Here is a 21,608-nt window from a genome sequence, read left to right on the forward strand (position 1 = left end):
TAGCATATGCTGCAGGAGCACAGGGAAAAGCCATTTCAAAACAGACTATTTCAAAATGGATAGGACATTGTATACATTTCTGCTACACATACCATGGAAAACCTGTACCTAGCAGCATTAGATCTCACTCCACCAGGGCAACAGCCACTTCAACTGCCTACCTCAGGGGAGTACCTACCAAGGATATTTTGGAAGCAGCAACTTGGAGTTCTGTACATACCTTCACCAAACATTACCATCTGCCTCTATACTCTAAATCCAGAGCTGGCTTCACCACTGCAGTGCTGCAGGGCCTTATAGCCACCCCTAATGCCTTATAGAACCAGCCACCCTACCTCAGCTTTGGGATTCTACCCAAGTGTAATGACTGCAGCAGTGTAACACAATGAACATGCTACCTACCATAAATGTAGATGTTCGAGTGTATACACTGCTGCAGTCCAGGTTACCCTCCCTCCTTCCCCTCTTACTGGCTGGTACGTACCTATGTCTTCTACCCTTTACTACCTATGGGGAGTATTTGCTGGTAGCTGTAAGTTGTTTTTTGTTTTTCTTGTGTATGTTTTATTGGCAATTGGAAATTGCCTACCTGTTCAGAGGCACTTGACATCTGGGGCAAGAAAAACTGAAGAAAAATGGCGTCTGCTGCATCTTGTATACCTCTGTCGCACTGACGTCAGGGAGGAGGCGACGGCAACCAATGCTGGACCAAGAATTTGGAACTCAGGCCAACTGGGGAACCGCCTGACGGCAAGATAACCCAAGTGTAATGACTATACACTCTAACATCTACATTTATGGTAGGTACAAAACTGTACTTCATGCAATGTCCCTGATTCAGTGTTTATTCTTCCCCATTCGTATGAGAGGTCTGATAGTGAGAGAAAGCGTATGTTCCGCCGACTACCTTAGAAAGTTGATGGAATAATAGGTTTGGGGTTACCACCTGTCCACCTTTGCGAGGGACACTCCCCTGTGGGCAGTTGTGTCCTGCTTAATAACTGTAAGACAAATGACCTGTGATTTAGGGTAAAGACTACCTATATTGTCTGTAGTAGTAACATAAAACAATTATGTTCCTCTGAAACACCTAAATGTTATCGGTAACAGTATAAGCAACTATAATGCTACAAGAGTAATCTTTTATTTAGGCGAAACAGTGAAGTACACCCCTTTCTTCTGGTTATGGGTGTGTTGCCCTGCCAAGTCTGACGTCTCTACATACAGGTCCTATAGGGTTGCCACCTTTCCAAATGGCCAGAGTGGGACATGTTCTGTAGAAATGTCATACATTCCAGGACTAAACATACCTACAGCCATGCATAGTACAGGATTACACTTATTTGCACAAATAAAAGCTTAATCTAGTTGCATTTGAATTGCTTATGCCACTTCACATAACATATAGAAGTGTTGTATATAAAATAACTGTTGTATGCAATTATTAATGAAACATAGAATATAATAATGTCCTGTAATCTGTACATGTGCTATGTCTTGATTATTTTCGCACTGTCCCTCGCAAAGTGGGACAGGTGGTAACCCTAAAGTCCTACTTTGGTCAATTGAGAAGGTGGCAAACCTATAATAGGTATGCGGTAGCATCCGTCTGGATGTGGCTACCACAACCCAACTACTCATTTGTAATGCAGGGTCTCTGTTCCCATGTATCAGCCAGATGGGAGCAGAGTGTATGCGGAACACACAAATATGATTAATTCATTGGACAGGCCGCTGATTCCATACAGTTGAACGCCATGCCGTTGCCTAATGGGCAGCCATTCCTGATACTGTAGTCATGTAGTCTGATGTGATAGGCATTACAAGGTGGGAGCAGATTGTAAGAGGAACACACAATTATGAATGATTTACCAGACAGGCCGCTGATTCCGTACAGTCGAACGCCATGCGGTCACATAATGGGCAGCCATTCCCAATACTGTAGTCAGGAGTGGCCTTAGGTCAACTGGTGCCCTAGGCAGAGGGTACAACGGCAACCCCCACCACACCACCCAGTGCCCCCATCCTGGTCTACCTACACCGAATAAATACTGGTAAAGTGCACCCACTAAAGCGGTGCCCTAGGCGGCCGCTTAGTTGGCCTATGCCTAAGGCCAGCTATGACTGTAGTCATATAGTCCGATGTGATAGGCATCACAAGGTATGCCTAAGAGGAACACACAAATATGAATGATTCTCCGGACAGGCCACTGATTCCGTACAGTTGAACGCCATGACATCGCCTAATAGGCAGCCATTTCCGATACTGTATTCATGTAATAGGCATCACAAGGTGGGAGCACATTGTATGAGGTACACACAAATATGATTGTGTCTCTGGACAGGCCGCTGATTCTGTACAGTTGAACGCGATGCCGTCGCCTAATGGGTGGCCAATCCAGATACTGGAGTCATGTAATACGATGTAATAGGCATCACAAGGTAATATTGTGGTCCTCGTTCACACCCAGGGGTGTGTGAGACAGATGCAAGCACCAATGCCGGTGCATTAGCAAGTGTGGGATCGAGCGGGTGTAAGTGTGTTTGGCTACCAGTATGCGAGTATTGCATTGGTTAAGCAGTGTAGAGGCTAATCGAGCGTAAGAGGCTGTAACCAGAGGATATCATACAGCATAGTCATTCAACAGTATAGGAATGTATCTCATCATGTAGATGTACACGTGAGTGTTTATGACTAGCATATAGGTACATACATATGTAGGGATGTATCAGGGACATACCATGTGGTAACAAAGCATTACAAACGAATGAAACGGGGAAACACCAGCGACACCTGTATTATGTAGTGGTGTTGCTCTATGTGATCACAAGACTCCCTCAGACAGGCAGTAGTTGTACATTGGCCGTACACATCACTCTGTACATGTAATGTACATTAACACAGCAGTACCTATCCAATCATTGTGTGAACAGTACTCCTGCTATGTGCAACATCATCATCATCATCATGATAAAGGTAAATGGGGTAACCATAGAGGTACCGGTAGTGTTTTGTGTACAATGGGATATAATCCTCGTCACGTGTACCTGGACCATGTAGGAGTGATGTGCATACCAGGACCGTGCGCCTGAGGGACAGTGGTGAGGATAACAGTAGTATGTTATGATGCATAGTACAAGGGTTTTGTGTGTCCAGTGGGCACGTGTGTGCAATAGACAGCTATGTGTAGGGCAGATGGTGTCCTAGGAGCCGAATGGCCTTGTGTCTGTAGGTGAGGGTCAGATGTTGGAGAAGGAGTGTAGGTATGACCGTGGAGGATAGGTAGAAGCACAGAAATGACAGCATACAGGGTTGGTATATGACACGTGGGGGGGGATACACCCTGGATGGGGATGGGTCTTCGGCATTCAAAAGCCCATGGGAACAGTGGGACAGAATTCTCCAGCCATGGGCAACTGCCACTGCACCTACACAGCTGGAAAGGAGGCAGTGCTCGGGGCTGTCCAGGAGGGGCAGCATCACCCTGTAAATGTGACACTCTACCCTTGAACTGGTGTATGTGGCTTCGTAACCCCTTAGGGAGCCACCTACACAACATGTCTGGGACCGCGCGACAGCAGATATATGTACCTGTCTGATCCCGCTCCCAAGGGGGACATGCTCCATCCTCAGTGGTGGTACCACCAGAAGGTGGTGCAGAGCCAACAGAGGTTGATGTCAATGGCTGGGACCCAGATGTGCTAGTGCCCGGAGCCATGGTCAGCTGAAGTGGTACAGGAGGATCTGCCGGGACCTACCAACCCATTCAGCCTATGGTGTTGCGTTTTAAACCCACAAATGGCTTAGTGATAGACAACAGCATACAGGATTACTTACGACAGTATGCATAGATATCACCAGCAACCCAACACAACAGATGGTATACATTTGCAGGGGGAGCACAACACATGCATATATACCGCATGTCAACTGTACAATGTGTAGTAGATGTGTGACTGCAGCTATGAACAGTTGCCCATCATTGGCTTGTCACTGGGAATCCCACACAGTGTCAGTCATACCACTGTCTCATGTGACACATGTCCAGTCAGGGATGCAATGGCAGTAACACATCCCTATCATCATGTACAGTAACACATCCCTATCATCATGTACTGTCTGCAGTCCCTACACCATGCTTCTGCTGTGCACAGAAGTGCATTCAGTCTGTAACAAAGGAAACAAATGGTTGCACACACTGACCTGTTTACAGATGGTGTTCCCTCATGAACAGAGTACTGTCATGTCTGTATTTTAACATGCAGAATAGCCATTACCACCACACACATGTTAGACAGTAGTCTTAATGCAGCATAACTACACTTACATGCTGTAGTTGTGTGGCACATCACCCTCCTGTCAAGCTATTTCCCACTGCTGAAAATGATTGAGGTACATCAAGATATCATCTGCAATGCCGTGTCAGAACACCACATCCATGTACCACTCTCCGTGACTGTCATGGCCAGATAATAACATGTTTCCCTAGGTAGTGTACTGTGTTTATCATGCGGATGGCTATGGGAACACCATCACAGCTGTACCACATGCAGTCAGCTAGAGGAGGACTGCAATAGGTGCAGAGGCCATCACCTGACCATTTCAATCTGTTACAGTACACATGCTGCTGCTGTGCAGGTGTACACCTTCACATCCACCAGTGTGTGCGTGTGCAGGACAGGCAATGTACACCAGGGAAGGGCTTGGAAACTTAACCATAATCTGCCACACGCTGAATAGTACAGGTGCAAACCCCTGACTACTCATTGCTATCACATGTGCATGACATTACTACATGTGCCGCAGAGGCGGCATGTTGCAGTGCTGTAAGAACATGTGTGTAGGTGAGTGAGTGCCATCTGCAACAGATATAGTAGACGTACATTAGGTGTGGCACACATCAGTCCATGTAAACGGATGCCATTGTCACCACAACCACACTCTAATGAACACACATTGACACCTTTGCCAGGGCGGCAAATTTACAATGTAACTACTTAGTTTGCCACAACGCAATAGTGCACAGGACCACATGCACCACAGGGGATATCTGGAGGTTCTGTGGGCTAGGCCATGTGAAAGTGCTTGACAACTGTTGGCATGCCAACGAGGTTTATACTGAGAGTGACTGTGGTTGGGAGCATCACAACCCACACGCAGACATAGGGTGCCAGTACTGTCATGCAAGTATGCATTGCTCCATGGGTGTGTAGTGTTTGGCTGTGCAAGATGGTTGTACAAGGCTGGGTGAGGGGTAATCCTTGCCATTGCATCACCTGACAATGGTGTGCAGTGCAGGGGTGTAGTGTCTGCAATGTCCCACACAGATGGGTACTGCATTTTCAGGCCTGACATCCTGGTTACCAATGTGTAGGGCCATAGCTTTGCAATGCATGCCATGTCTGTGTTTGATAGTCCTTCACATGGACATTGCCTGGGATTTGCATGTCCCACAATACTGTACAGTGACATGTACAGGTGTACCTGGTTTGGCAGACACATGTAGTGTATACAGCCTGTTATACCCAGATATGCCAAAACTGGCCTGGTGTGGCAAAACCTGCTTATAGTGAGCAGGTCGGCCCTGCACCGGCATGGATAGAATGGACAGGTATTCCATGGTGTCACTGGCATGGGTCCATACAGGGCACATATGTACAGCATTGTCTGGCCTTAGTGGATCACATATGATGGCACCACATATGTTGCAGCCATTCAGTGTGGAACATGGTGAAGACACAATGTCCGCATATATGTGCCTATTGTACCGCTGTACAGGGTGCCATGTCCTCTGCAGGCCACTGCGGTCACACCATGCCTACTATCTGTCCTCACTGTGCATGTTACTAGCAACATAGTGGGATATCCTAGGCAAGGTTGTATGTGCATGGCACATGGGTGCGGGGCATATACCTGGTACTAGTATGGCTGCATACTTAGTTCACCAACCCTTTTGCCAGATGTATGGGTATGGCTTGCCAACACAGTGCCGTGGCTGACTGATAGCTGTACTCCTCATGAGGTGGCCAGTGTGTCATAAGACTGATACTGTATAGGAAAACTACAAAACCCACTCCCAAACATATCCAGTGGTAAGACAATCACGGCCACCTCTGCACAGGCTCTGACAGACAAAAACACACTTGCCATGTCCTGTATACAAACCCCTACCATATCACACTGCAGCAGCACGCGTTTAGGGCACGCACTACAGCGAATACTTCAAAGCACTGTACTTGTCTCATGCAGGCAGAGACACACACACATATGGCAAGTGTGGGACTAGAACACCGACCTAAATACTTTATTACACTACAGCATTACGCAGTTACAGAACACGCTACCGAGATTACTGGGACACAGCACTCCCAGAGGTGTATTTGTAGATGGGTGACATCATCAGCCTTGCTAGCGGTGGGTATAAGAAATGTATGGAGTGTGAGCAGTATAAAAGCATTACTTCAGTCCTCGGGCAAACAGGGACACATACACACACATGCACACACACACATACATACATACACACACACACACACACACACACACACACACACACACACACACACACACACGGCAAGTGTGGGACTAGAACACCAACCTAACTACTTTATTACACTACAGCATTACGCAGTTACAGAATGCAGTAGTAAGATTACTGGGACACAGCCCTCCCAGAGGTGTATTTGTAGATGGGTGATATCATCAGCTTTGCTAACAGTGGGTATAAGAAATGTATGGAGTGTGGCCAGTCTAAAAGCAATTTAGAGTCCACCGGCAAATGGGGACAGACATACACACACAAGCCAGTATCTGGTATGGAACACCTGCCTATTTACAGATTACTATTACAATACTACAAATGTGCGAATCACGCCCTCAGACTACACATGTCAAGGCTGTTGTTATGACCATCTGGGAATGCGGACATCAACAGGGGTGCTGGCAGTTAAGATGTACATACCTGTGAACCTGTGTGTTTAAAGTAGGAATCCATCCTGACCTGGAGTATGTCCATCTGTGGAATGGATGACTACAACCATTGTACAGGGTTACAATGGCCATGCCCATACACAGAGGCACATAACCGACACAAGGTATCACTGGGCATGCCCACAGACATAGTAGCACAGGGCTGGTCGGAATGCACTACTGTGTGTCCATCTACACAAGGATATACTGGGCATGCTCATACTCCTAGTAGCACAGGGCTGACTGGGATGCACTCTGATGGTAAACTCGGAGGGCCACAGTAGCCATGCTATTACAGGTAGATGTAAAGAACACATTGTAATGGGCTCTGGTGTTAGTAGTTGTCATTGTTAGCAGGAACGCTGCTCTACATATGTTTGACACCGGTCTTTTACACAACATCAGCTGTCATTCTGGGATGACATGGCTGACAGTAGGCAGGCCTTTGTCACATATTACATGCATCCATGATACAAGGGAGTGTGGATATTACCCAAGTCGCATCCGCCCACACAGTGCCATTGCAAGGCAAGTGTCGTAAACATAGGTTAACTCCCATACACCTACAGGACAACTGCATTATTTTCTTATGCTAACCAGTGCTAGATGTGTAGCATCCATAGTCACAGCTAGCCACTATAGATTCAAAAATGGGGAGTACTGACATCTGTGCAGTGAGAAACACCTGGCTGATGTCTCTGTAGTGCACAACAGCACTTCCACCATATACCTCAGAACCTAGCACTACCACCATATACCTCAGAACCAGACATGTGGTCCATAACACAGGTACGGACCGCTCCTGGTGGTGTACCCACATACATAAAGGCCACTCACAAGTACTGAAAGGTCCCCCCACGAAAGGCATCACAGATGAGCCATGTGCAGGACACAGTGTCACATGCTGCATTCTAGGATGTAAACTGCAGACACCACCATGCCCTCGGACCACCAATGCGCAACCATACTTGTATGACAGAGGAGTATACCACCATGTGACCCTTGACCTGTGTACTGTACTAAGCTCTACATCAACTGTAGACAGTACACATGTACTGACACAGTTGCATCATGTGTTATGCAATGCAGTGATACCACGGTCTGTGACCAGGTCAGCTGTACACATACCAAGGGCCTTTGGTACTTTCCACCATTAGCAGATGTCTGTTGCTGTACACCAGTACACACCCTCATGTATGGATAGGACATGCATGTACCTGCCTTGGGTATGTACATGCCACACACACAACATACCTGTAAATAGCATAGCTGTTGTAGTCCTTTGTGCAAACTGGTGGCTACAGCCATTACACACATGCACATGGAATGTAGGTCCATGGCTGCTGAATGCTAACAGTACGTAAGGTGTGATATCAATGTTGACAGAGGTAACATTCCCTCTGTACTGGTCACCCATCATATCATACAACAGTCCATATGTCATGTATGTCATTACACATATCCACCAATTGCAATGCCTACAAACATGACCAAATATCAGGATTGTAGGACCTACACACCTGTACACGCAGTGTTGTGCGTTCAGATAACATGCGTGTGCAGTTGTAAAAATAATACCAAGGCTTCTGCATTCACGATGTGACCTTTAATAAACAAGACTTCTGGTACAAAAATAATAAAACGAAGCTAATGTAGCAGCAAGACACAAGACATAAAAATTCCAAATACACTTAGCGCTTTCACCCAACTAATCTGTGGGTTTCTTCAGAGTGAACTAATTGTGAAATCACAATTCCTTTTAAATTAATCTCATAATATATTCTCCAATCAAAATTCAAAGTGTCTGTGACTCTTACATACTGTTTTACATATTAATTAATAAAAACACGCCTCCTAACTTGCATAAAATCAGCCTATAAATTATGTTGCAAGAATGAATACTGTTGTAAAACTAATGCTTCATATTTACTTATATTTATTATTACATTTAAAAATATTAAAAATATTAATAATTAATATTAATAATTACTTAAAAATTCTTACTTAAAGATAGATATATATGTAATTACAGAAGATATATACAAAATATATATATATATATAAATAAATATAAAAATGTGTATAATTTAACTTAACCATGACACCATATGATTCCTCTCCACCATTTTCCAGTTTCAAGCCTTTCAAATAATGTAAGATTTATATTTCAGAATGCTAGAAATAGATATATATTCATTAATGCCTGGCAAATTACATGCATTCAACCTAAGTTGCCAAAGGCATTCTTTTGTTTCCAACAGATTTTTAACATCACCACCTTTGTCCATGTTTTGAGGTATTCTGTCGATAACAAAGAAAATAAATCTTTTGAAATCTGGGCATCTCGTACTATGTACATATAAGGAATTTGTAGTTTTTTTTATTTTTAATGTCCCTAATATGTTCCGTAATCCGGTTTCTTAACTTTCTAATGGTTTTACCTACATAAAACGCTTGACATGATAAACATGTAGCTAGGTAAACAACCATTTTCGTGTTACAGTTAGCAAATCCAGGACATTTTATAGATCTATTATAATTATTTACCATTACATAAGGACAATCATTCACAAATTTGCATGTTCTACAAAATCCACATTTGCTCATTTTTGAATTGTTATATGTTTGTATTATATTGTTATTTTCAAAATACTCTTTTAAATTTCTTCCTCTACTATATGTAACACAAGGTGAGTTCCCAATAATTCTTAGTACTTCCATTTTATTACCGAACACAGTTGTCCATACATCTGCTAATGTGTTAACTATAGCCTCTGATGATTCATTAAATGGTATTATGAAGGCATCCCTTTTATTTTGTTTACTAGATGTCTCATTTCTAATTCTGTAACCATATTTCAGTATAGGTTTAAATGTGCAATTTCTTTTTATCAAAATGTCTTTCTTCAAATCTGTTAACAATTGCATAGGGTAACCCCTATCAATGAACATCCTGATGAGTTTTTCTATCTCACTTTTAAAATTATTTTCATCACTAATAATACGGGACAGCCTAACCATCTGTCCCTTCACTAAATTCTTCTTTTGAAAGTAGGGATGACAACTGTTATAGTGTAGGAAGGAATTTGAATATGTCTTTTTCCTAAATATATTGGATCCAATTCCTTCCTCATTATAATCAAATAATATGTCAAGATATTCACAGTTGTTCCTATATATGTGATGTGTAAACCTTAAAAATGAACTAGTACTCTCAAGATATATTAAAAATTCTGTAATTTCTTCCTCTTTCCCATTCCAAAAAATAAGGATGTCATCCAAAAACCTCAAGTATAGAGTAATGTTACACCGGAACTTGGAAGTGAAGATTCCTGTGTTTCCCACTGTGCCAATATTAAATTGGCATAAATGGGTGCACATTTGGCCCCCATAGCCACTCCTGATTTTTGTTTATAAAATTCACCTCTAATACTAAAATAATTGTTAGTTAATACCATCTCCATCATATCAACTATTCCTTTGCTCTCTTCTACATTCATATCACTATAGTTCAATAAACTAGTTTGAAACATGGCTAATCCTAATTCATGCGGTATTACAGAAAATAAATCTGTAACGTTAATTGTTAACATAACAGTGTCTTTACTAATAAATGTCTCATGTTCCTTAATCACATTCAAACAATGCCACGAATCTTTTAAAATGTGGGGCAACTTAGGTAATATTTTCTTTCACTTCACATCGATATAGTGTGCTATAGCTTCCATTTTTGACCCCCTTGCAGACACTATGGGTCTAAATGGAGGGTTGGCAATATTCTTATGTACTTTTGGTATTCCAAATATATTTGGTGTAGTTGGAAATTCCACTATCAAGTAGTCATATTGTTCCTTGTCAATACTACCTTCCATTAGTAATTCGTATAATTGCCAATCCTACCTTTGTATCTACCTTACACATTTCAAATTTTGAAACTTTTTCATGTGTGTCATTATTACTCAACATATTATGCATTTTACTTAAATAGTCAGTTTTCATCATGACTACTACTCCCCCTCCTTTATCTGGCTTCATAAGTCTATATTGATCTGAATTTGTCAGTTCTTTCAAACAAAACCTCTCTGCTATTGTCAAATTGGCAATTGTTCTAACTGGGATGTCTATAGCTCTTCTGATACCGACCTCACATAACATTTCAAACAAATGTATAACTGTGTTATGTGGGGGTATAAATGTGCTGCTTCTCTTCAACTTAAAATGATCAATGTCAGATTCAATTACCTTATTGCTGTTTCCAGAAAAAAACATTTTAAGATTTAACATTCTTGTATAAAGTTTGAAGGTAATCATTACTTTCCCTATAGCCAGTTTAAAATTTGGGACGAAAGTAAACCCTTTTTTGAAAAGCGTAATATATTCGTCCCCAATTTCTTTTTCTGAGTAATTGTAAACTGTGAATCCCCCGTTTTTAATAATCATACAACTTAATTCATATGTATCTATTGTATTACTCAATATTCCACTGGAACTAACATTGATATTTGAATCTTCTTCATTTGGTGTATCAAATAAAAAACTTTCATTTAATATACATATAGCTTGATTTTTATCTTCCAAATCCAATTCATATCCTTCCATAACACTCATGCAGTCATTATATACTGCTTTCTTAGTTTTAGCTTCCTCAATATTCAATAATGAGAATGTGTTCTGGTTCTTATTGTGTCCCTGGTAAAATTCTGGTATTGAAATTGCCCCTGATTCCGGTCGCGTATACGCTCCGACCTCCTTAAAATTGGTTCCTCTAAAAAAGCTCTGTCCTTGTATAAATTGTTAGTACTTTGTTTTATATTAGGACCATTGTTATGCCCCTGACCAGTTTCATTCCTTATATATTCACTATGTTCAGCAAACTCTTTGTTTTCGGTATTACCCAGTTCATGCATCTCCACTTCCCTTACAACATTACGTGTATTCTGTTTAAATTCTTTAAAATGTGAATATGCTTTATTGTGAAGATAATCATTGGTGTCCCTCTGAATTTTGTTATTTTTTATTTCTAATCCTCTGTTAACAAACCTATCCATATCAGTGATAATAGTATCTAAACGATGTTTATTAAATTTATACAATAAATCTTCACGTATACTTTTGTCCAAGGTTATTAAATTTTCATTTAACTTACTTAACTTAATATTATTATTCTTTATAATTAATTTCATAAGTTCCATACCAGTCTTGTCATATAATAGCAACAAATCATTGAATAAATCACTGTCTTGTTCAAAACCAAAAGGCAATTTAAAAATACAAAGGCCCTTTGGTACTTGTTTCAGTTCAAGCGATCTCTCTAAATAAACATTGTCCATTTGTAAGGATTTGTATTTTCTCAGTACCTTTTCAAAGTCCTGAAATTGTTGATTCAAGGTGCCCATGTCTCTGTTGTTTTTGACCACAGTCGCAAAACTCGGTGCTGTTAATAATTCCTTAATACCCAGGGAACCCAACGCTCGATTACTGATAGTTCTGTCGCCATCTTTCCCATCCCTAGCGTTCGCAGTAGTGTTCGGAGGCTGGACTTCCTGTCTACTACTTCCTTGTCATGATTGACATGCTCCTCCTCCAATAGAACCCCTCGAACCAAGGCTAGCTGACGGACCATTGTCTAATTCCCCAGGAGTGGAATGTAGTGTGTAAATTTGTTCTTCTGTCTCTGTTAACGATATATCTCCTTTATTTAGTAAAATATTGACATTGTTCAAATTTTGAGCACCCGAACCAGACTCTTGTATAAATGCAATGAGGCGTTGAGTTATAAGTAATTGCTGCTGTAATAATTCTTCCATCTTGTATAGCCCACCGAAAACAGCAGACGCCTTGTGAAGTTAAATTAATATAAAAACGCAACTAAAGACTTGTAAAAATAATACCAAGGCTTCTGCATTCATGATGTGACCTTTAATAAACAAGACTTCTGGTGCAAAAATAATAAAACAAAGCTAATGTAGCAGCAAGACACAAGACATAAAAATTCCAAATACACTTAGCGCTTTCACCCAACTAATCTGTGGGTTTCTTCAGAGTGAACTAATTGTGAAATCACAATTCCTTTTAAATTAATATCATAATATATTCTCCAATCAAAATTCAAAGTGTCTGTGACTCTTACATACAGTTTTACATATTAATTAATAAAAACGCACCTCCTTGTGTGCTGTCAATAATCCAGCCCACTGTGTAGTACTGTTTGTATTCACCACATGTGTAGATCAGATCTGTTGTACATTCCTAAAGTGAACAGCACCTCCACCATTGTATGCACAGCTGTCAACACATCTGGCAATAAAGTTTGAGAGGATTCATGTCTGTGAGATAATTCACATAGTTTGCAGGTGTTGCACATGGGTAGTCATTTTGATGCATTGCAGGTCCGACCTGTATATTGTGACAGGACCATACATTATGTGTACATGTTGTAAATGGCCACATGGCAGATAGATTTGTGCATTGCGGTTCCTGATAAATAACACTCTCACCTGCAATGGGCTGCTGTCGCAGCGGAACGCCAGAGGTACCTAATTAGGAGCAACACAGCAGTATGAGCATAATCCACCCCTGTATAAAGGCTACAGGGAGCAATGTGCATAACACATACACCAGTACATTAGACTGTACTATGGTGTTATGCACATGTGTGCATACACAGAGTAGCCATGCCTACACAGGGATATTATTGACAGCTGGTATATTCATACATACCTGTGAGTAGTCCACATTGACATATGGGACACTTAACTGCAAACACTGACATCCACAGGCATGTGTGTATACATGCCTTGCATATGATGTTACATTACATATTGTACAGTGACACATGCAGCTATATGGAATATAGTTGTGTTAGGTGCAGTACTGACTTACCAGGCAACTCCAGGCTCAGTGGTTGAGAGACACCCATCCACATCATTAACCCTCCTGTGAAGTTCCATCCACAGGGCATCCCACTGCTGTGCATCCTGTGGCATATGGCTGAACAGGATATCGTGATATGACAGGATATGGGATGAGGGCCTCGTCCTCCAAGCGTGTAAAAGGGGGAAGCCTTGCACGTGGCATACCTGGAAGACACAATGATGGTGACAGGTCACAGTACCTCAGAGACATACAGAGCTACAGCTGAACATACATGTGTATCGCATTAATTCAGTTTAAATAGTTGTATTTGCAAACCTACATGACACTGACATGTTTGTGTCACACACGTGACACTCCATGTTGAGTGGATATTATTACCATATATGTGTGTGTCACCTGATTACATTGCTCATACTCCATGTGGTTGCTGCCTTGATGTGGACATGTCTGTTTGCCTGTACTGGTGTTCCTACTTATCAGCACATTGCTGGATGTGTCCACATTAATGCAGTTGACCTTGATGCAGTGTATATGTCACATATAAGGACTTACACTGCCTTAACAGACATGACATGTGACCCTGCAGACATGCTCTCATAAGGTTTTGCATGTATGTGTTCTGCCATATACATCTACACGGCACTGTACAGTGATTCAACATCCTGCCATGCATCACCTGTGTTGCACATGTGATACACATGGGACACTGGCTAGTCAGATGGTATTTGCAGGGATCGATATCAGCTATAGCATGTACAGTCAAAGTCAACTAGTGGGCTATATGCTGTGGGCCATGTATGCATCTAGGATGAAAGGTTACCTGGCAGTAGCCGACAGGTGGGTCTGTGGGGCCAGGTGGATCAGTGCCACATTACTGATCCACAGGGGTAATGACGCATATACCATGCGTTACCATGCAGTCATCACACCATGTCTGAGAGGGGAGCGATGTGCAGCTTTGATGGACAGGAATGCATAGTATGGCAGGACTATGTCAAGTGTATGGGACAAGGATCTGTCCAGCATGTGGTAGGTGGATGTCCATGAAGTATGTGTTCGAGATCAGGATGAGTACATGTAGCATGTCCGACATCACTGGGTTGGACATGGATTTATTCAGGGTATGCATCATGCTACATAGTGGAGATGGGGAATGGGAAGGCTGGTGTAGGCCATCTGCACATGGTCAGTACCCCTTAAAGGAAATTTGTGATCTGATATGGGTCACTTGAGTGTTCTGTATGGCTGGACAATGATCTGTATATTCATGAATGGCACCCTATCATTATTAGGGTTGCAACATATGACTCCTCCACAGGTGTGGTGACGTAGCTATCACAGGAAAGACAACTGCCCAGCTGCATCCCTCACACGTGTCCATTATGTTGACTGCTGCCTTGGTGATAGTTCATGGGTACAGGGTTCTTAACATACGGGTGACAATGTGAGTCAGCTATTGCTCCTAGGTCATAATCATTCACATACTTCAATAGGCAGATGCCTTCTGTTTGTCTGTGAGGTATGGACTACAATGAGGGGGAATAGAATTCATTAACCCTGACATAATGTAGCTGTCACTGGTGTGATGATAATGTATTATTCAGACACCTTCTGTAGTGTTGGTTCTGCCAGCAGTCCTGTTGCAAAACACTCCTGTGACAAAGGATTTTACATCTAGTATTATGAGTGTAGGTGGTACACAGTATGGGTGATGATGTCCTATGACCTGGCAAGGTTATGATGTGCAGTGTGACATCAACCATACGCACATCTACATCTGTACTGCTGACATCACTTAAGTGATCAAGGTTCATGGCCTTCCAGACCAGACTCAGCAGGGTAGTAATACAGTACTTCCCATGATCAGTGGTGTCTCCCCCCTTTGTGGGTTGTCATACCTGTTGGTGTGCACCATTCAGTGTGTACACAACCTGACGTGGAGCTATGTTTTACATGATGTGTACATGGAGAGCATCTTCTTTTGCCATATGTGTATGATACAACCTGTGATCTGGGCAGGTCCCATGCAGAGTGCAGCTTGTACCTGCATAGTTGTGGGTACAGGGGCCCTGTGGTGTACATGGATATATGCTTGTGTACCTGTTGGGGGGAGGGGGCCATTTGTTTATATTGTCCAAGACCCTATCTGGATTGCTTATTCATGCTAAGCACTTGTTCAGGACTTGTAAACACTACGTAGGCTAATAATTACTATAGCACTCAGTCTTCCACATCACCTACAGGTAAGGGTGAACAGGTTTTGTACATACTTTTCTCACTTGCGTAGAGTAATGTAGCTCTTGTACTCACTTTCCTCACTTATCTAGGTGAATGTAGTTCTATATTCAGGCATGTCCAAGAGTCAACTGCCAGTGTTCTCACCTGTCTATCTGATGAATCTGGACATCTTGAGGCAATGTATAATTGCCTCATGTACACAGACAAGCCTCTCCGCCTGCCACCCAACACTACAACCTGTGAGAGATGCACTCATCTAGCCAAACTGGAGGTAAAGGTCTCTCCAACCAAGCCTGACCCAGAATGTCATGCGGAGAAGGTACACAGTCGCACAACACCACACTCATCCCATAAGTCTCACTGAATCTATTCCACCATTAACTGGGAAAACTACTGTTGTACCAACACATTAGCTCAACGGTTTCTGGAATTCATAAACACCAATGCCCTGATTCAGCATATCCACACACCCACCAGGGGCAACAATATCCTAGACCTAGTCATTACCAACATGAGTGACTGGTGCTCCACACGTTAAGCCAACTCCCGGTTGGTCGGATCGGACCATGTGCTGAACACCATTGATATCCACATCCCGCACCTACCCCCCATTAAGGGAACCACAGTATAATATGGCTACAAGGCCAACTACATGCTTCTTAAGGCAGACGTGGTGGATGTCATGACACCCATGCAGATGGACAGTACTGTTACAACTGCTGAATCCTACACAAATGCACTCTATAAGCACTTACAGGAGTGCATGGCTGGTGCTATCCCAAACAGAACCAGGATGCTATACTCCTAATTAACTAAACCAATCTGGTGGTCCCCTGCCATAAACATATTGTACTACAGGAGGAAGACACTGTTGCAAACGAGAGTACAATATCATGCGTGGAGGAGATCCTTGGCCAGCCTCAGTAAGAAGGTGAGATCCCTTATAAGATCCTCCAAAGCTAGCTACGAAAACTATAATGCAGCTAATACCAACAACAACCACAAGGCATTCTATAGCTATGTCACATATCTCAATGTCAGCAAACAGATCTGGTCTGAGTTACAGCACAAAGGCATGGACATTACAGAAACAGTTGATATTGGCAACATCCTGGCAGATCCCTCTCAAAGCTGCACACTCTAAAGGCAATATCTCAGCATCCATGGGACCGGACAACATCCCAGGCTGCGTTTTACATGAACTTCAGATCGTACGGTCTCACCACCTACGCACCATGTTCAATAATAGCCTAACATCGGGCATAGTGCCCCCTGAATGGCGCACAGCAACAGTTATCCCACTCCACAAAGGTGGCACCACAACGGACCACGGGACCTATTTCCCTATAGGCCTGACTAGTCTGGTCTGCAAGGCTATGGTGCACATCATGGATCACTGTCAGAGACATTGGGTACCTCCCAACCTTTGACCCCTCCCTGTTTGGCATTGTTAAGGCCGGACCATGCCTCCTAAACCTGGAGGACTTCTTAGAGAGAGTTACCAAGGCATTAGATGAGGGTAAGGAGGTCCACACCACCTACCTAGATCTCTCATAGGCTTTCAACATACCTGTCCGCCTGAACATTAACCCCTACGTCATGTGATGGTTTGCAAAGTGGCTCATGGACAGAACCCACACAGTGGGAGTTGCATACCCTAGGTCCGACTGTATACCAATTACAACTGGCATCCCCCAGGGCTCAGTCCTAGGACCCCTCATGTTCGGTATGTACTTCTTTGACATACAGACAAGCACAGGAGGGCTTTGGCTGAAAAGGTTTGCAGACGACTGCAAACTAGGGGACATAATTGTTTCCCCAGTTGTTACAGATGCCCTCTGGAAGAGTCTCACTGAGATGGATACCTGGTGTTAATATGGCGTCAAGCTGAATGCCTAAAAGTGTATAGTCATCCCCTTTGGATATAACTAATTACCCGCGGACTACCACATAGGTGCTAGTCCCCTACATACAGAAAAGGTAATATGGGATCCAGAAATCCCAGTAGATAGCAATCTCTCCTTCGATACCCATAATGACAAGGTGGTTAGAATATCCTTCTACATGGCCCCCCTAATCTCTAATGGGTTCGCATCCATATCAGAGGGGCCATTGTGACTCTACACATGTCATATTAGACCCATTAAAGGATACTACACCCCATTTGGGATATACCTTACAAGACAACTGCAACAGCTTGGAAGACCACACTAGTACCACACCAAGAGGATTACTGACCTCAAACGGATGACCTATGCAGCCCAACCTATGAAACTCCAGCTGTACTCAGTTGCATACCGCATACTCACAGGTGATCTCTGCTTGACATCCAAGGCCCATGTCCAACCCTGTATTGCTGGATATGCTCCAAACAGAAGCCCCTGAGAGCCACATGCTCTAGGGATATACACCTAACCACAACGATTAGTAAGACGTGCTGGATGGATAGATTTCTGACCCAGACATTTCCTATGCTTTGGAACGTGATTCCAATGTACATCAGGCAGGTCCCCTCACAAGCACTCTTCAAGGGAAACCTTGACGTGTGGATGGGAGACAGACATGTACCCCGGGGATCACTGTAGTGGCTCTGCTGGACAGAGGCACAGGGAACTATTGGCTCTGCCATTTGGAGGCACAGGGAACCAACCTATGGGGGTGGCGAGAGCCAACACACGCTAGCTAGGCTTACAGATACCCTTGGTAAGACAGCCTAGTACCTACCTTTGCACATATTACATGACTTATGTGCATGGATAGTTAAATAGCTTTGCTATCATGCTGATAAACTGTCGGCTCACTAAGAGACATATGTATCCTGTTAGTGTATTGTAAATGCCAATTGACATGACTAATGTTTGCCTAACATTATAGTAATGCTATGTAGCTTGTAATGCATATCTGCCTCCAATACTGTACATTACACAGTTATTGGCACAGTATCCCACAATGCAAAACATACTTGCACAGTGGCCCAACCTTCCACATGTTATTCTCTGTAATACACCCATACATATGGCTACAGTTGCAATATATCTACATATACTATCCCCTGTTATAGCACATACTTGTTGGACCAGCCCTGCCACTGACGTCGGCTGGTGAGGAGTATTTCTGTTCAAAGCCCTTATATAGCATCCCTTGTGGTGTATGCTGTGTTTGCCTTGTGACCTACAGCAGTACACACAAATACTACAAGCGTTAGTGTGCTCAACAATACATCACTACAAGATAATTGTTTCCACTATATGGATTGCGTGCACTTTAAATACTACAGAATAGTACTACTTAACACAGACATACTGACTGTTCTACATACCTTATTAGTAACCCGAGGTGTCGTTAACTGTTGATTCAGTCCTTTTCAGTTTGTGTTTCAATGTTCTTTGTAAAGTTCCGCTGGTATATACGGATGGTTTGAATGTGTGATAACACATCCTTTTCTAGTTACATATCGGTAACATGTGGTATCCTGTCCACCAATTGCTGTTCCAAAGTAGTTAATTGGATGCACATCAGCTGTGCAGCTACTCCATTAGCCAATACCATGGCAACAGTGGTGTATAAGTGAGTACTCCTTTATGTCCATTTGTCTTGCTTTCGAGGGAGACGGCCTAGATGTGTTATTGCAATATATTTCAACAGCTATATGGAGACACACAGAGATGTATTAGCTTCATGACTCCCGTGGACTGTGTGTAATGGCTAGACGATTTAGTTCTACATGTGAGTACAGCTGTTATATTTCGGAACAGCGCTACTTATGCAGGGTTTGTTTGTACCTGATACTTCTGCAGATGTTTAAGTCTGGCAAGGATGTTTGTCCAGCTCAAGGCCATATGGCTATGCATGAACTGTTATGTGGTGTACAGTGTGCTCACCTGACATCCTTGATTTGGTGTACAAGTGTAGCATACTGTGCTGTTACTCACTAATTGCTAACCCATCCCGGTGTACGCAGAACCCTCTGAAACGGGATTAGTGCAAACAAACCTTATTACATCAACAGCTGTTCCATTGTATAACAGCAGCTATTTCACATAGGGCCATGTTAGTGTGTCTCTGACGAGGTATGTTAAGGCTTCTGCAGATGTCGTACAGTGTGTGAATGATTTGTGATGTTATTACAGTTTGTATTGTAATATGTTTGGGTGTGGGGGTGATGGTGGGTGTGCTTAGTAGATGCAGGTGTGTAGGAACTGCTTTTGTACATAATTGCTATGTGCGAGAGGGTTCCTTCCCTATTTGAACACCTATCCTTTTGTGGACTAATACAATGGTAATTGCAGGCTGATTCATTAAGGCACTGTTATGTGGTTCCTGTACAGCATGCAGGTGATGTTAGTCCTTGAATCCCTTCGGTAATACATCTGAATGTAATAACATGTTGCTACATGATAGCTGTGTATTTCTGTCATAGGTATTTGCAGTCATTGTAGTTGTGTTGGTGACTGACCCTCTTTGGCTAGAGTTGCCACCTTTTCATATGGCCATAGTGGGTCCTTTTCGGGACACACATTTGATTTTACAGGCCGACACAAACCCACGGTCAGTACAAGGGATAGAAGTTTTCTTTCTTGCCTAATTATAAGCTTATTCTTGTAGCAGTTTAGTTGCTTATCCTGTTTCCTGTGCCATGTAGGTATTTTAAATACAGAAGTAACTATTGTATGCAACTATTACAGTACATATGGGACATAATTATGTCCTACAATCCCAGGACATTTGCCACGTTTAATATATTTGGTCAGGACACAACCGCCCAAAGAGGGAGTGTCCCTCGCAAAGTGGGACAGGTGGTAACACTATCATTGGCTCATGTCCATAGCACATATTTGTAATGGTGTGTAGGCATATACTCTCCATATTCTTTGTTCATAAAGGTTGGTAGTGGTGGAATGTGTGATTTGCTATGGTCTAGTTATACACATATGTGAACACTTAAACCGCTGTGTACGGGAGACCCACAGAATCCCAAAACCGCAGTGTTCTGACACACACAGTACTGGGACAAGACTCCCATACCCCACATTACCGACATCAACAGTAACAGTAACTCGCAAAGGTAACACTAACATGGAACACACATGCACACACAGACACACTGCTACCCAACACTTCCAAACAAACCATCCTACACTACGTATGAGCAGATGGCCAAGCCCCCCTACACCCCCCCCCCCATGTAGGTGTCTGCACCCTCCACACCACCCGCTACTTTAATATTCTACATCCTAGGTTGTGCAAACAGACGCACAAAGCTAACCCACAACCACACATTACAGTCCCCCAAGAACACACACCACACACACAACACACACTTACACACACTACAGCCATAAGAAACACACGTACACACAGTAACCTACCCAAACCGCAACACCAGAAGCACTGACTAACTGTCCATTAACATCCTGAGATTACACCTCGTGCATCTAGTGTTTCGGTACTGTGTTCTTTCGGACCTTAAGCCTTGGAATTACGCGCGTTGGTATGTAAAGCAGTCGGTATGTGGTAGGTATCC

At 42.9% G+C, this 21,608-nt stretch overlaps 1 protein-coding gene across 2 annotated transcripts in view; it reads left to right on the top strand.

Moving 5' to 3' along the window:
* Window positions 1-21,608, top strand: part of WDFY1 (WD repeat and FYVE domain containing 1) — a 954,352-nt gene that overhangs the window by 222,545 nt on the left and 710,199 nt on the right. The gene's annotated exons all lie outside the window — the stretch shown is intronic.

The sequence above is a fragment of the Protopterus annectens genome, chromosome 4.part1, assembly GCF_019279795.1.
Source record: "Protopterus annectens isolate FY-2018-M chromosome 4.part1, PAN1.0, whole genome shotgun sequence".
NCBI lineage: Eukaryota > Metazoa > Chordata > Ceratodontiformes > Protopteridae > Protopterus > Protopterus annectens.